This window comes from Salvelinus alpinus, chromosome 10 (assembly GCF_045679555.1).
Source record: "Salvelinus alpinus chromosome 10, SLU_Salpinus.1, whole genome shotgun sequence".
NCBI classification, from domain to species: Eukaryota; Metazoa; Chordata; class Actinopteri; order Salmoniformes; family Salmonidae; genus Salvelinus; species Salvelinus alpinus.
This window is the reverse complement of record NC_092095.1, coordinates 79,608,168-79,625,764: the sequence shown is the minus strand read 5'-3', so window position 1 is coordinate 79,625,764 and position 17,597 is coordinate 79,608,168.

Here is a 17,597-nt window from a genome sequence, read left to right as displayed (position 1 = left end):
TGATCTGATAGTCTGATCTGATAGTCTGAACTGATAGTCTGATCTGATAGTCTGATCTGATAGTCTGATCTGAATAGTCTGATCTGATAGTCTGATCTGAATAGTCTGATCTGATAGTCTGATCTGATAGTCTGATCTGATAGTCTGATCTGAGTAGTCTGATCTGATAGTCTGATCTGATAGTCTGATCTGATAGCCCGATCTGAGTAGTCTGATCTGAGTAGTCTAATCTGAATAGTCTGATCTGATAGTCTGATCTGATAGTCTGATCTGATAGTCTGATCTGATAGTCTGATCTGATAGGCTGATCTGAATAGTCTGATCTGATAGTCTGATCTGATAGTCTGAACTGATAGTCTGATCTGATAGTCTGATCTGATAGTCTGATCTGATAGTCTGATCTGATAGTCTGATCTGATAGGCTGATCTGAATAGTCTGATCTGATAGTCTGATCTGATAGTCTGAACTGATAGTCTGATCTGATAGTCTGATCTGATAGTCTGATCTGATAGTCTGATCTGAGTAGTCTGATCTGATAGTCTGATCTGATAGTCTAATCTGATAGTCTGATCTGATAGTCTGATCTGAGTAGTCTGATCTGATAGTCTGATCTGATAGTCTGATCTGAATAGTCCATCCTGAGTAGTCCTCTCTGTATAGTCTGCTTGTCACGCCCTGACCCTAGAGAGCTTTTTATTCTCTATGTTGGTTAGGTCGGGGTGTGACTAGGGTGGGTTATCTAGGTGATTATATATATCTATGTTGGCCTGGTATGGTTCCTACTCTCCCCAATGTTGGACTTCCTCATCTGTAGTGGAAGGTAGCCGAGCTACATCGATGTTAGTCGGAACGTGAGATATCCCGAAAAAAAACCTGTCTTCTCCCGAAAACATCTGTTAGCGTCCGAACTAATTTAGCCTAACTGTTATGACCTCTCTATGGAAAGAGGAGAATCTCACGAACACGATGGTGTTCTCCGTTCTGCTCTACGACCCCCACAAGGGGGGTCGTCCCCCCGGGACTCGTCTGAAGGTATCCCATACAAACAAATGGAAGATTGGAGGTAGTTTAGTTCCAACAAAAACAAGGGTGAAATATGTGTCCAACAAAACAACAACGTTTCCTGTGCTTTTCTTATACAGTAATGTTCTAGATTTAAAGGACAGACACTTTAAAACCTGGTTTCTTATACAGTAATGTTCTAGATTTAAAGGACAGACACTTTAAAACCTGGTTTCTTATATAGGAGGCTTGTTTTGTGTTGGGATTTTGTGGGTGTTTGTTTCCTGTCTCTGTGGTTGTCTGCACCAGATAGGTCTGTCTCGGTTTTTGCACATTTTGTTATTTTGTATGTTGTTTGTAGTGTTTCACTTGTTCTTTTATTAAACATGTTGAACACTAGCCGCGCTGCACTTTGGTCCTCTCCTTCACCTATGGAAGAAAGCCGTTACAGAAACACCCACCAAACCCGGACCAAGCAGCGTAGCAACGGGCAGCAGCAACAGCAGCAGCGGTACCAGGAGGAATGGTCATGGGAGGAAATCATGAACGGAGAAGGACCCTGGGCTAAGGTTGGAGAGAATCGCCGCTCTCGGGAGGAGAAGGAGGCAGCCACAGCCCAGGAGCGGTGGATTGAGGAGGCAGCACGTAAGAGAGGCTGGAAGCCCGAGATGCTCACCCAAACATTTCTTGGGGGGGGGATAAAGGGGAGTGTGGCGAGGCCGGGTTGGATACCTGAGCCAACTCCCCGGGCTTACCGTGGAGTGAGAGGGCGTCGTACTGGTCAGACACCGTGTTATGCGGTAAAGCGCACGGTGTCCCCAGTACGCGTGCTTAGCCCAGTGCGGGCTATTCCACCTTGCCGCACTGGTAGGGCTAGGTTGGGCATCGAGCCGGGTACCATGAAGCCGGCCCAACATATCTGGCCTCCAGTACGTCTCCTCGGGCCGGTGTACATGGCACCAGCCTTACAGGTGGTGTCCCCGGTTTGCCTGCATAGCCCAGTGCGGGCTATTCCACCTCGCCGCACTGGCAGGGCTACGGGGACCATTCATCCTGGTAAGGTTGGAGAGGCTCGGTGCTCAAGAGCGCGTGTCCTCCTTCACGGTCCGGTATATCCGGCGCCACCTTCCCGCCCCAGCCCAGTACCACCAGTGCCTACACCACGCACCAGGCTTCCAGTGCATCTCCAGAGCCCTGTTCCTCCTCCCCGCACTCGCCCTGAGGTGCGTGCCCTCAGCCCGGTACCTCCAGTTCCGGCACCACGCATCAGGCCTATAGTGCGTCTCAGCCGGCCAGAGTCTGCCGTCTGCCCAGCGGCGCCTGAAATGCCCGTCTGTCCAGCGGCGCCTGAACTGCCCGTCTGCCCAACGCCGTCTGAACTGTCCGTCTGCCCAACGCCGTCAGAGCCATCCGTCTGCCAAGCGCCATCGGAGCCATCCGTCTGCCAAGCGCCATCTGAGCCATCCGTCTCCCCAGCGCCATCTGAGCCATCCGTCTCCCCAGCGCCATCTGAGCCATCCGTCTCCCCAGCGCCATCTGAGCCATCCGTCTCCCCAGCGCCATCTGAGCCATCCGTCTCCCCAGCGCCATCTGAGCCATCCGTCTCCCCAGCGCCATCTGAGCCATCCGTCTCCCCAGCGCCGTCTGAGCCATCCGTCTGTCCCGAGCCGTTAGAGCCGCCCGTCTGTCCAGCGCCGTCAGAGCCGTTCGTCAGTCAGGAGCCGCTAGAGCCATTCGTCAGTCAGGATCTGCCAGGGCTGCCAACCAGACAGGATCTGCCAGAGCCGCCAACCAGACAGGATCTGCCAGAGCCGCCAACCAGACAGGATCTGCCAGAGCCGCCAACCAGACAGGATCTGCCAGAGCCGCCAACCAGACAGGATCTGCCAGAGCCGCCAACCAGACAGGATCTGCCAGAGCCGCCAACCAGACAGGATCTGCCGGAGCCGTCAGTCAGCCATGAGCGTCCAGAGCCGCCAGCCAGTCATGAGCTGCCCTACAGTCATGAGCTGCCCTACGGTCATGAGCTGCCCTACGGTCATGAGCTGCCCTACGGTCATGAGCTGCCCTACGGTCATGAGCTGCCCTACGGTCATGAGCTGCCCTACGGTCATGAGCTGCCCTACAGTCATGAGCTGCCCTACAGTCATGAGCTGCCTCTCTGTCCGGAGCTACCTCTCTGTCCTGAGCTACCTCTCTGTCCTGAGCTACCTCTCTGTCCTGAGCTACCTCTCTGTCCTGAGCTACCTCTCTGTCCTGAGCTACCTCTCTGTCCTGAGCTACCTCTCTGTCCTGAGCTACCTCCAAAATCATGTGGGGGCCTTGGGGAGGATCCTTAGGCTAAGGTCGTGGGCGAGGGTCGCCACTCAAAGGACGCTAAGGAGGGGGACAAAGACAGTGGTGTCCTCGTCCACCGCCGGAGCCGCCACCGCGGACAGATGCCCACCCAGACCCTCCTCTTGAGTTGTATGGGCGCGTTCGTAGTCCGCACCTCAGGAGGGGGGTACTGTAACGTCCTGACCAGAGTTATTATGTGTTTTGCTTGTTTAGTGTTGGTCAGGACGTGAGCTGGGTGGGAATTCTATGTTGTGTGTCTAGTTTGTCTGTTTCTATGTCCAGCCTAATATGGTTCTCAATCAGAGGCAGATGGTAATCGTTGTCCCTGATTGAGAATCATATATAGGAGGCTTGTTTTGTGTTGGGATTTTGTGGGTGTTTGTTTCCTGTCTCTGTGGTTGTCTGCACCAGATAGGTCTGTCTCGGTTTTTGCATATTTTGTTATTTTGTATGTTGTTTGTAGTTTTCACTTGTTCTTTTATTAAACATGTTGAACACTAGCCGCGCTGCACTTTGGCCCTCTCCTTCACCTATGGAAGAAAGCCGTTACAGTAATGTTCTAGATTTAAAGGACAGACACTATAAAACCTTGTTTCTATACAGTAATGATCTAGATTTAAAGGACAGACACTTTAAAACTTGGTTTCTTATGATTTATTGGACTGTCGTTATTGCGATTTGTAAATGTGTTATTCAATCAGTTTCTCTGAGCTATAGTAGTAAATGCCAAATTCAATATTTTATCAAATATTTTATTTATATATATATTTTTGATACCTAAATGGGTCCTAAAAATTCCAAATCAAATAGCTAAATGATCCATCACATGACCGTCTTTAAACAAGTCCATTGGTCAGTTTAGTCCCCCTCCCATCCTATAATATTCCTTCCTTCCCATCTTCCTTTCATTTCCATTTTAAATCTGCTTCTTCTTGATTCAAGGCTTTCATATGAAAGACTTTCAGGACCTTAAAAAAAAAAGATTGAAAGATACAAACGTCACCGTGGCTCTTTTAATGAACCCCGAACAAAACACTTCTGTGGTCGAGAAGAAGGTGTCTTTAAAAAAACAACGTTTCTCTGTTTAACCTTTCACGAGCCTCTACCCCGGGTCCGGGATCACCCCCCACCCCCCCCACACACTGATTAGCATAGCTAGCATAGCTTCACAAGTAGATAGTAGCATCTAAATATCATTAAATCACAAGTCCAAGACACCAGATGAAAGATACAGATCTTGTGAATAAACCCATAATTTCTGTTTTTTTAAATGTTTTACAGGGAAGACACAATATGTAAATCTATTAGCTAACCACGTTAGCAAAAGACACCACTTTTTTTACTCCACCAGTTTTTTACTCCATCAGTAGCTATCACAAATTCGGCCAAATAAAGATATAAATAGCCACTAACCAAGAAAAAACCTCATCAGATGACAGTCTGATAACATATTTATGGTATAGGATAGGTTTTGTTAGAAAAAAGTGCATATTTCAGGTAGAAATCACAGTTTACAATTGCACCGACCATCACAACTCGACTAGAATTACTACAGAGAGCAACGTGTATGACCAATTTACTCATCATAAAACATTTCATAAAAATAGACAAAGCATAGCAATGGAAAGACCCAGATCTTGTGATTTCAGACAATATTTCAGATTTTCTAAGCGTTTTACAGCGAAAACACAATAAATCGATAAGTTAGCATACCACATGTGCAAACGTTACCAGAGCATCGATTCAAGCCAAAGAGAGCTATAACGTAATCATCGCCAAAACATATTAATTTTTTCACTAACCTTCTCAGAATTCTTCCGATGACACTCCTGTAACATCATTTTACAACATACATATAGAGTTTGTTCGAAAATGTGCATATTTAGCCATACAAAACCGTGGTTATACAATGAAAATAGTAGCAAATCAAGCCTCAAAATGTCGGACGTCATCTTTCAGAGTGATCTAGTTTAATCTAAAGCTAATCATATACTTGACTAAAAAATACAGGGTTGACAGGAATCGAAAGACAAATTAGTTCTTAATGCAACCGCTGATTTACATTTCTAAAATTATCCTTACTGTGCAATACAGGGTTCGCCAAGTGAAGCGATAACAAACAAAATGGCGGATTATGCGTTTAAAATATTTCGACAGAACAACGATTTATCATATTAAATATTTCTTACTATGAGGTGATTTTCCATCAGATTCTTGGGCAATGTATCCTTTCTTGGGTCTAATCTTCTTTTGGTCGATAGATGTCCTCTGTCCTTCGAAATGTCCACTAACGATCGAACGGGACCCCGAAACGTGCCCAAAGCTTCAAAGTGCACGACAAAGAAATTCCTCAAAATCGCACTAAACGGATATAAATTGCTATAAAACGGTTCAAATTAACTACATTATGATGTTTTTAACAACTATAACGAGTAAAAACATGACCGGAGAAATATTACTGGCTAAACAACCATTTGGAAGGAGGCAAGTCCGATGTCCATCTTGCGTAAGATGCGCGAAGGGAAAGAACGGTACTTCCACGTTTTGTTGTTTTATAGTGGCTCTGATTGCGCAATCGACTCCATTCAAAACGTCATGACGTACTGACACCCAGAGGAAGACGTAGGCAGTGTCGGTTTCTCCATAGCATTTACAGGCACCTTAAAACCGACCCCAGATCAGGGGTCAAAATTTCTGAAATCTGACTCCCTGTCAGGAAAAGTGCTGTAGAAGTAGTTCTGTACCACTCAGAGACAAAATTCCAACGGCTATAGAAACTAGAAAGTGTTTTCTATCCAATAATAACAATAATATGCATATTGTACGATCAATAATTGAGCACGAGGCAGTTTAATTTGGAGACCAAAAAATGCTAATGCGGAACAGCACCCCCTATGGTTGCAAGAAGTTTAAGACCCGCACTTTCCCCATTACTATAAATAACCTCGACCAGACTGATCAGATGAAGCGATTAAAGGACTTTGCCAGATAGTCGTTTTAGTAGCGTAGTAGCAGCATTATGGCTTTCTTAAGTGGAGGCAAAATGTCTAACTTTTAGGCTTTTAACATTCTTCACACTTTGCCCCGATGAGGAGTCATCTCTCCTTCCATAATGACATTGGGAGAATAAGAGCTCCGTTTGAAGTGAAACGGGACAGAAAATAAATCCATCAACAGCTGTGTTTCTAAGACCTAATAAAGACATCAGAGATATTCTCTCTGTTGTTTTAATGTCGGATGTTTGCATTTACAAAATGGGATGCATCCCCCCCCCCCCACGACCCTTGAACTTTTTTAGTTTGTGATAAATCTGATTTTCTATTTACTGTTCGGGGAAATAACATGAAAATGACCGTCTTCCCTAGGGTTCGTCCCCAAAAACACCTTATTCCCTGTCTGGTGCACTACTTCTGAACCAGAGCTCCAGAAGTAGTGTACTACAGAGGGAATAGGGTAGAGTTTTGTATGTATCCCCTAAAGAGAACGACAGCAGTCACTCCTTCTAACTCGTGACACCATGATCTAATAACGTATATATCCTCTCCACTCAGTCTGTTACACTAGGCTAGGCTATAGGGCACCTCCTCTAAAAACAAAAGGGCTTCGTCCTAAATGGCACCCTATTCCCTCTCTAGTGCACTATTTTGACCAGGGGCCCTATAGCACCCTATTCCCTCTCTAGTGCACTACTTTTGACCAGAGCTCTATAGAACCCTATTCCCTCTCTAGTGCACTACTTTTGACCAGGGGCCCTATAGGGGAATGTAGGGAATGGTGTGCCATTTTTGGGACACCGGCCGGGGGGGGGGGAGTGAATATTGCTGGGGAGTTGTAGGCTAAGTGTCTGCAGGGGGGTCAGGGAACATCATATGCACTCTAAATCAAATCACTTAGCTTTTCCGCAAAGGATAAGAGACAGGAAGAGGAAGAGAGTGAACGAGGAAATAGAGGAGCAGGGTACCTCAAGCACCACGTGTAGCATAGTGCAGTCCCAATCCTTTTAATACCATTAGTGTTAATAGACAGTAGTACTGTAGTATAACTCAGTCCCAATCCTTTTAAAACCATTAGGGTTAATATACAATAATACTGTAGTATAACTCAGTCCCAATCCTTTTAATACCATTAGTGTTAATAGACAGTAATACTGTAGTATAACTCAGTCCCAATCCTTTTAATACCATTGGGGTTAATATACAGTAATACTGTAGTATAACTCAGTCCCAATCCTTTTAATACCATTAGTGTTAATAGACAGTAGTACTGTAGTATAACTCAGTCCCAATCCTTTTAATACCATTAGTGTTAATAGACAGTAATACTGTAGTATAACTCAGTCCCAATCCTTTTAATACCATTAGTGTTAACAGTCAGTGGTACTGTAGTATAACTCAGTCCCAATCCTTTTAATACCATTAAGGTTAATAGACAGTAGTACTGCAGTATAACTCAGTCCCAATCCTTTTAATACCATTAGTGTTAACAGTCAGTAATACTGTAGTATAACTCAGTCCCAATCCTTTTAATACCATTAGTGTTAACAGTCAGTGGTACTGTAGTATAACTCAGTCCCAATCCTTTTAATACCATTAGGGATAATAGACAGTAGTACTGTAGTATAACTCAGTCCCAATCCTTTTAATACCATTAGTGTTAATAGACAGTAATACTGTAGTATAACTCAGTCCCAATCCTTTTAATACCAATAGTGTTAATAGACAGTAATACTGTAGTATAACTCAGTCCCAATCCTTTTAATACCATTAGTGTTAATAGACAGTAATACTGTAGTATAACTCAGTCCCAATCCTTTTAATACCATTAGTGTTAATAGACAGTAATACTGTAGTATAACTCAGTCCCAATCCTTTTAATACCATTAGTGTTAATAGACAGTAATACTGTAGTATAACTCAGTCCCAATCCTTTTAATACCATTAGTGTTAATAGACAGTAATACTGTAGTATAACTCAGTCCCAATCCTTTTAATACCATTAGTGTTAATAGACAGTAATACTGTAGTATAACTCAGTCCCAATCCCCATTAGGGTTAATAGACAGTAGTACTGTAGTATAACTCAGTCCCAATCCTTTTAATACCATTAGGGATAATAGACAGTAATACTGTAGTATAACTCAGTCCCAATCCTTTTAATACCATTAGTGTTAATAGACAGTAATACTGTAGTATAACTCAGTCCCAATCCTTTTAATACCATTAGTGTTAATAGACAGTAGTACTGTAGTATAACTCAGTCCCAATCCTTTTAATACCATTAGTGTTAATAGACAGTAATACTGTAGTATAACTCAGTCCCAATCCTTTTAATACCATTAGTGTTAATAGACAGTAATACTGTAGTATAACTCAGTCCCAATCCTTTTAATACCATTAGTGTTAACAGTCAGTGGTACTGTAGTATAACTCAGTCCCAATCCTTTTAATACCATTAAGGTTAATAGACAGTAGTACTGCAGTATAACTCAGTCCCAATCCTTTTAATACCATTAGTGTTAACAGTCAGTAATACTGTAGTATAACTCAGTCCCAATCCTTTTAATACCATTAGTGTTAATACACAGTAATACTGTAGTATAACTCAGTCCCAATCCTTTTAATACCAATAGTGTTAATAGACAGTAATACTGTAGTATAACTCAGTCCCAATCCTTTTAATACCATTAGTGTTAATAGACAGTAATACTGTAGTATAACTCAGTCCCAATCCTTTTAATACCATTAGTGTTAATAGACAGTAATACTGTAGTATAACTCAGTCCCAATCCTTTTAATACCATTAGTGTTAATAGACAGTAATACTGTAGTATAACTCAGTCCCAATCCTTTTAATACCATTAGTGTTAATAGACAGTAATACTGTAGTATAACTCAGTCCCAATCCTTTTAATACCATTAGTGTTAATAGACAGTAATACTGTAGTATAACTCAGTCCCAATCCCCATTAGGGTTAATAGACAGTAGTACTGTAGTATAACTCAGTCCCAATCCTTTTAATACCATTAGGGATAATAGACAGTAATACTGTAGTATAACTCAGTCCCAATCCTTTTAATACCATTAGTGTTAATAGACAGTAATACTGTAGTATAACTCAGTCCCAATCCTTTTAATACCATTAGTGTTAATAGACAGTAGTACTGTAGTATAACTCAGTCCCAATCCTTTTAATACCATTAGTGTTAATAGACAGTAATACTGTAGTATAACTCAGTCCCAATCCTTTTAATACCATTAGTGTTAATAGACAGTAGTACTGTAGTATAACTCAGTCCCAATCCTTTTAATACCATTAGTGTTAATAGACAGTAATACTGTAGTATAACTCAGTCCCAATCCTTTTAATACCATTAGGGATAATAGACAGTAATACTGTAGTATAACTCAGTCCCAATCCTTTTAATACCATTAGGGATAATAGACAGTAATACTGTAGTATAACTCAGTCCCAATCCTTTTAATACCATTAGGGATAATAGACAGTAATACTGTAGTATAACTCAGTCCCAATCCTTTTAATACCATTAGGGATAATAGACAGTAATACTGTAGTATAACTCAGTCCCAATCCTTTTAATACCATTAGTGTTAATAGACAGTAATACTGTAGTATAACTCAGTCCCAATCCTTTTAATACCATTAGTGTTAATAGACAGTAATACTGTAGTATAACTCAGTCCCAATCCTTTTAATACCATTAGTGTTAATAGACAGTAATACTGTAGTATAACTCAGTCCCAATCCTTTTAAATTCATTAGTGTTAATAGACAGTAATACTGTAGTATAACCCAGTCCCAATCCTTTTAAAACCATTAGTGTTAATACACAGTAATACTGTAGTATAACTCAGTCCCAATCCTTTTAAAACCATTAGTGTTAATAGACAGTAATACTGTAGTATAACTCAGTCCCAATCCTTTTAATACCATTAGTGTTAATAGACAGTAATACTGTAGTATAACTCAGTCCCAATCCTTTTAATACCATTAGTGTTAATAGACAGTAATACTGTAGTATAACTCAGTCCCAATCCTTTTAATACCATTAGTGTTAATAGACAGTAGTACTGTAGTATAACTCAGTCCCAATCCTTTTAATACCATTAGTGTTAATAGACAGTAATACTGTAGTATAACTCAGTCCCAATCCTTTAAATACCATTAGTGTTAATAGACAGTAATACTGTAGTATAACTCAGTCCCAATCCTTTTAATACCATTAGTGTTAATAGACAGTAGTACTGTAGTATAACTCAGTCCCAATCCTTTTAATACCATTAGTGTTAATAGACAGTAATACTGTAGTATAACTCAGTCCCAATCCTTTTAATACCATTAAGGTTAATAGACAGTAATACTGTAGTATAACTCAGTCCCAATCCTTTTAATACCATTAGTGTTAATAGACAGTAATACTGTAGTATAACTCAGTCCCAATCCTTTTAATACCATTAGTGTTAATAGACAGTAATACTGTAGTATAACTCAGTCCCAATCCTTTTAATACCATTAGTGTTAATAGACAGTAGTACTGTAGTATAACTCAGTCCCAATCCTTTTAATACCATTAGTGTTAATAGACAGTAATACTGTAGTATAACTCAGTCCCAATCCTTTTAATACCATTAGTGTTAATAGACAGTAATACTGTAGTATAACTCAGTCCCAATCCTTTAAATACCATTAGTGTTAATAGACAGTAATACTGTAGTATAACTCAGTCCCAATCCTTTTAATACCATTAGTGTTAATAGACAGTAGTACTGTAGTATAACTCAGTCCCAATCCTTTTAATACCATTAGTGTTAATAGACAGTAATACTGTAGTATAACTCAGTCCCAATCCTTTTAATAGCATTAGTGTTAATAGACAGTAATACTGTAGTATAACTCAGTCCCAATCCTTTAAATACCATTAGTGTTAATAGACAGTAATACTGTAGTATAACTCAGTCCCAATCCTTTTAATACCATTAGTGTTAATAGACAGTAATACTGTAGTATAACTCAGTCCCAATCCTTTAAATACCATTAGTGTTAATAGACAGTAATACTGTAGTATAACTCAGTCCCAATCCTTTTAAAACCATTATGGGTAATAGACAGTAATACTGTAGTATAACTCAGTCCCAATCCTTTTACTACCATTAGTGTTAATAGACAGTAATACTGTAGTATAACTCAGTCCCAATCCTTTTAATACCATTAGTGTTAATAGACAGTAATACTGTAGTATAACTCAGTCCCAATCCTTTTAATACCATTAGTGTTAATAGACAGTAATACTGTAGTATAACTCAGTCCCAATCCTTTTAATACCATTAGTGTTAATAGACAGTAGTACTGTAGTATAACTCAGTCCCAATCCTTTTAATACCATTAGTGTTAATAGACAGTAATACTGTAGTATAACTCAGTCCCAATCCTTTTAATACCATTAGTGTTAATAGACAGTAATACTGTAGTATAACTCAGTCCCAATCCTTTTAATACCATTAGGGATAATAGACAGTAGTACTGTAGTATAACTCAGTCCCAATCCTTTTAATACCATTAGGGATAATAGACAGTAATACTGTAGTATAACTCAGTCCCAATCCTTTTAATACCATTAGTGTTAATAGACAGTAATACTGTAGTATAACTCAGTCCCAATCCTTTTAATACCATTAGTGTTAATAGACAGTAATACTGTAGTATAACTCAGTCCCAATCCCCATTAGGGTTAATAGACAGTAGTACTGTAGTATAACTCAGTCCCAATCCTTTTAATACCATTAGGGATAATAGACAGTAATACTGTAGTATAACTCAGTCCCAATCCTTTTAATACCATTAGTGTTAATAGACAGTAGTACTGTAGTATAACTCAGTCCCAATCCTTTTAATAGCATTAGTGTTAATAGACAGTAATACTGTAGTATAACTCAGTCCCAATCCTTTTAATACCATTAGTGTTAATAGACAGTAATACTGTAGTATAACTCAGTCCCAATCCTTTTAATACCATTAGTGTTAATAGACAGTAATACTGTAGTATAACTCAGTCCCAATCCTTTTAATACCATTAGTGTTAATAGACAGTAATACTGTAGTATAACTCAGTCCCAATCCTTTTAATACCATTAGTGTTAATAGACAGTAGTACTGTAGTATAACTCAGTCCCAATCCTTTTAATACCATTAGTGTTAATAGACAGTAATACTGTAGTATAACTCAGTCCCAATCCTTTAAATACCATTAGTGTTAATAGACAGTAATACTGTAGTATAACTCAGTCCCAAACCTTTTAATACCATTAGTGTTAATAGACAGTAGTACTGTAGTATAACTCAGTCCCAATCCTTTTAATACCATTAGTGTTAATAGACAGTAATACTGTAGTATAACTCAGTCCCAATCCTTTTAATACCATTAAGGTTAATAGACAGTAATACTGTAGTATAACTCAGTCCCAATCCTTTTAATACCATTAGTGTTAATAGACAGTAATACTGTAGTATAACTCAGTCCCAATCCTTTTAATACCATTAGTGTTAATAGACAGTAATACTGTAGTATAACTCAGTCCCAATCCTTTTAATACCATTAGTGTTAATAGACAGTAGTACTGTAGTATAACTCAGTCCCAATCCTTTTAATACCATTAGTGTTAATAGACAGTAATACTGTAGTATAACTCTGTCCCAATCCTTTTAATACCATTAGTGTTAATAGACAGTAATACTGTAGTATAACTCAGTCCCAATCCTTTAAATACCATTAGTGTTAATAGACAGTAATACTGTAGTATAACTCAGTACCAATCCTTTTAATACCATTAGTGTTAATAGACAGTAGTACTGTAGTATAACTCAGTCCCAATCCTTTTAATACCATTAGTGTTAATAGACAGTAATACTGTAGTATAACTCAGTCCCAATCCTTTTAATAGCATTAGTGTTAATAGACAGTAATACTGTAGTATAACTCAGTCCCAATCCTTTAAATACCATTAGTGTTAATAGACAGTAATACTGTAGTATAACTCAGTCCCAATCCTTTTAATACCATTAGTGTTAATAGACAGTAATACTGTAGTATAACTCAGTCCCAATCCTTTAAATACCATTAGTGTTAATAGACAGTAATACTGTAGTATAACTCAGTCCCAATCCTTTTAAAACCATTATGGGTAATAGACAGTAATACTGTAGTATAACTCAGTCCCAATCCTTTTACTACCATTAGTGTTAATAGACAGTAATACTGTAGTATAACTCAGTCCCAATCCTTTTAATACCATTAGTGTTAATAGACAGTAATACTGTAGTATAACTCAGTCCCAATCCTTTTAATACCATTAGTGTTAATAGACAGTAATACTGTAGTATAACTCAGTCCCAATCCTTTTAATACCATTAGTGTTAATAGACAGTAGTACTGTAGTATAACTCAGTCCCAATCCTTTTAATACCATTAGTGTTAATAGACAGTAATACTGTAGTATAACTCAGTCCCAATCCTTTTAATACCATTAGTGTTAATAGACAGTAATACTGTAGTATAACTCAGTCCCAATCCTTTTAATACCATTAGGGATAATAGACAGTAGTACTGTAGTATAACTCAGTCCCAATCCTTTTAATACCATTAGGGATAATAGACAGTAATACTGTAGTATAACTCAGTCCCAATCCTTTTAATACCATTAGTGTTAATAGACAGTAATACTGTAGTATAACTCAGTCCCAATCCTTTTAATACCATTAGTGTTAATAGACAGTAATACTGTAGTATAACTCAGTCCCAATCCCCATTAGGGTTAATAGACAGTAGTACTGTAGTATAACTCAGTCCCAATCCTTTTAATACCATTAGGGATAATAGACAGTAATACTGTAGTATAACTCAGTCCCAATCCTTTTAATACCATTAGTGTTAATAGACAGTAGTACTGTAGTATAACTCAGTCCCAATCCTTTTAATAGCATTAGTGTTAATAGACAGTAATACTGTAGTATAACTCAGTCCCAATCCTTTTAATACCATTAGTGTTAATAGACAGTAATACTGTAGTATAACTCAGTCCCAATCCTTTTAATACCATTAGTGTTAATAGACAGTAATACTGTAGTATAACTCAGTCCCAATCCTTTTAATACCATTAGTGTTAATAGACAGTAATACTGTAGTATAACTCAGTCCCAATCCTTTTACTACCATTAGTGTTAATAGACAGTAATACTGTAGTATAACTCAGTCCCAATCCTTTTAATACCATTAGTGTTAATAGACAGTAATACTGTAGTATAACTCAGTCCCAATCCTTTTAATACCATTAGTGTTAATAGACAGTAATACTGTAGTATAACTCAGTCCCAATCCTTTTACTACCATTAGTGTTAATAGACAGTAATACTGTAGTATAACTCAGTCCCAATCCTTTTAATACCATTAGTGTTAATAGACAGTAATACTGTAGTATAACTCAGTCCCAATCCTTTTAATACCATTAGGGATAATAGACAGTAGTACTGTAGTATAACTCAGTCCCAATCCTTTTAATACCATTAGGGATAATAGACAGTAATACTGTAGTATAACTCAGTCCCAATCCTTTTAATACCATTAGTGTTAATAGACAGTAATACTGTAGTATAACTCAGTCCCAATCCTTTTAATACCATTAGTGTTAATAGACAGTAATACTGTAGTATAACTCAGTCCCAATCCCCATTAGGGTTAATAGACAGTAGTACTGTAGTATAACTCAGTCCCAATCCTTTTAATACCATTAGGGATAATAGACAGTAATACTGTAGTATAACTCAGTCCCAATCCTTTTAATACCATTAGTGTTAATAGACAGTAGTACTGTAGTATAACTCAGTCCCAATCCTTTTAATAGCATTAGTGTTAATAGACAGTAATACTGTAGTATAACTCAGTCCCAATCCTTTTAATACCATTAGTGTTAATAGACAGTAATACTGTAGTATAACTCAGTCCCAATCCTTTTAATACCATTAGTGTTAATAGACAGTAATACTGTAGTATAACTCAGTCCCAATCCTTTTAATACCATTAGTGTTAATAGACAGTAATACTGTAGTATAACTCAGTCCCAATCCTTTTACTACCATTAGTGTTAATAGACAGTAATACTGTAGTATAACTCAGTCCCAATCCTTTTAATACCATTAGTGTTAATAGACAGTAATACTGTAGTATAACTCAGTCCCAATCCTTTTAATACCATTAGTGTTAATAGACAGTAATACTGTAGTATAACTCAGTCCCAATCCTTTTACTACCATTAGTGTTAATAGACAGTAATACTGTAGTATAACTCAGTCCCAATCCTTTTAATACCATTAGTGTTAATAGACAGTAATACTGTAGTATAACTCAGTCCCAATCCTTTTAATACCATTAGTGTTAATAGACAGTAGTACTGTAGTATAACTCAGTCCCAATCCTTTTAATACCATTAGTGTTAATAGACAGTAGTACTGTAGTATAACTCAGTCCCAATCCTTTAAATACCATTAGTGTTAATAGACAGTAATACTGTAGTATAACTCAGTCCCAATCCTTTTAATACCATTAGTGTTAATAGACAGTAATACTGTAGTATAACTCAGTCCCAATCCTTTTAATACCATTAGTGTTAATAGACAGTAATACTGTAGTATAACTCAGTCCCAATCCTTTTAATACCATTAGTGTTAATAGACAGTAATACTGTAGTATAACTCAGTCCCAATCCTTTTAATACCATTAGTGTTAATAGACAGTAATACTGTAGTATAACTCAGTCCCAATCCTTTTAATACCATTAGTGTTAACAGTCAGTGGTACTGTAGTATAACTCAGTCCCAATCCTTTTAATACCATTAGTGTTAATAGACAGTAATACTGTAGTATAACTCAGTCCCAATCCTTTTAATACCATTAGTGTTAATAGACAGTAATACTGTAGTATAACTCAGTCCCAATCCTTTTAATACCATTAGTGTTAATAGACAGTAATACTGTAGTATAACTCAGTCCCAATCCTTTTAATACCATTAGTGTTAATAGACAGTAATACTGTAGTATAACTCAGTCCCAATCCTTTTAATACCATTTGTCACGCCCTGGCCTTAGTATTCTTTGTTTTCTTAAGTATTTTGGTTAGGTCAGGGTGTGACATGGGGAATGTATGTGGTTTTTGTTGTGTCTAGGGTGGATGTAAGGTTTAGGGGGTTTATTAGAGTAGTTGGGTTTATGTTTAGTATAGTTGTCTAGCTGTGTCTATGGTTGTGTGTATGTTTCTAGGTATGTCTATGGTTGAGTGTATGTTTCTAGGGTTGTCTATGGTTGCCTGAGTGGTTCTCAATCAGAGACAGATGTCGTTCATTTGTCTCTGATTGGGAGCCATATTTTAGGCAGCCATAGGCATCAGGTTTTTGTTGGGTCATTGTCTAGTTCTGTTCTATGTCTAGGTCTGTGTCAAGGTTGCATGTTTGCATTTTGTCGGTTAGAGCTTCACGGTTATCTATTTGTTGTTTTTGCTTCGTTGGTTATCTTCTAAATAAAGAGAAGAGGTATTTTTTACACGCTGCGCCTTGGTCCTCTCTCTCTCCCATGGACAATCGTGACAGAATGACCCAACCAAGAAGGACCAAGCAGCGTGAAAGGAGGGAACCAGAGCCAAGTGTGCTAATACTGGAGGTGAGCAATGGAAATAATACAGAGACTGTTAAGGACTTATTGAGGAGTTTGGAGGAGAGTGAAAGGAGGAAGCTGCTGTGTTGGTGCGTGAGGCACGACATCCACCCGACAGAGCGTGTGCGGGAGGTGATGTTACCTGAGTCAGTTCTCCATGCTCGTCCTGAGTTGCGTGCTAACCGTCTGGGAATGACAGTCCCACGAACCAGGTCTCCTGTGTGCCTCCCTAGTCCTGCACCTCCTGTAGTACCCTTCCGCTCCAGCCCGGTACCACCAGTTCCAGCACCACGCACTAGGCCTAAGGTGCTTATCCAGGGTCCAGTATGCCCTGTTCCTTCTCCCCGCACTAGCCTTGAGATGCGTGTCTCCAGCCCGGTACCACCAGTGCCGGCGCCACGCACTAGGCCTAATGTGCTTATCCAGGGTCCAGTATGCCCTGTTTCATCTCCCCGCACTAGCCTTCAGGTGCGTGTCCCCAGCCCGGTACCTCCGGTTCCGGCACCACGCACCAGGCCTATAGTGCGTCTCAGCCGGCCAGA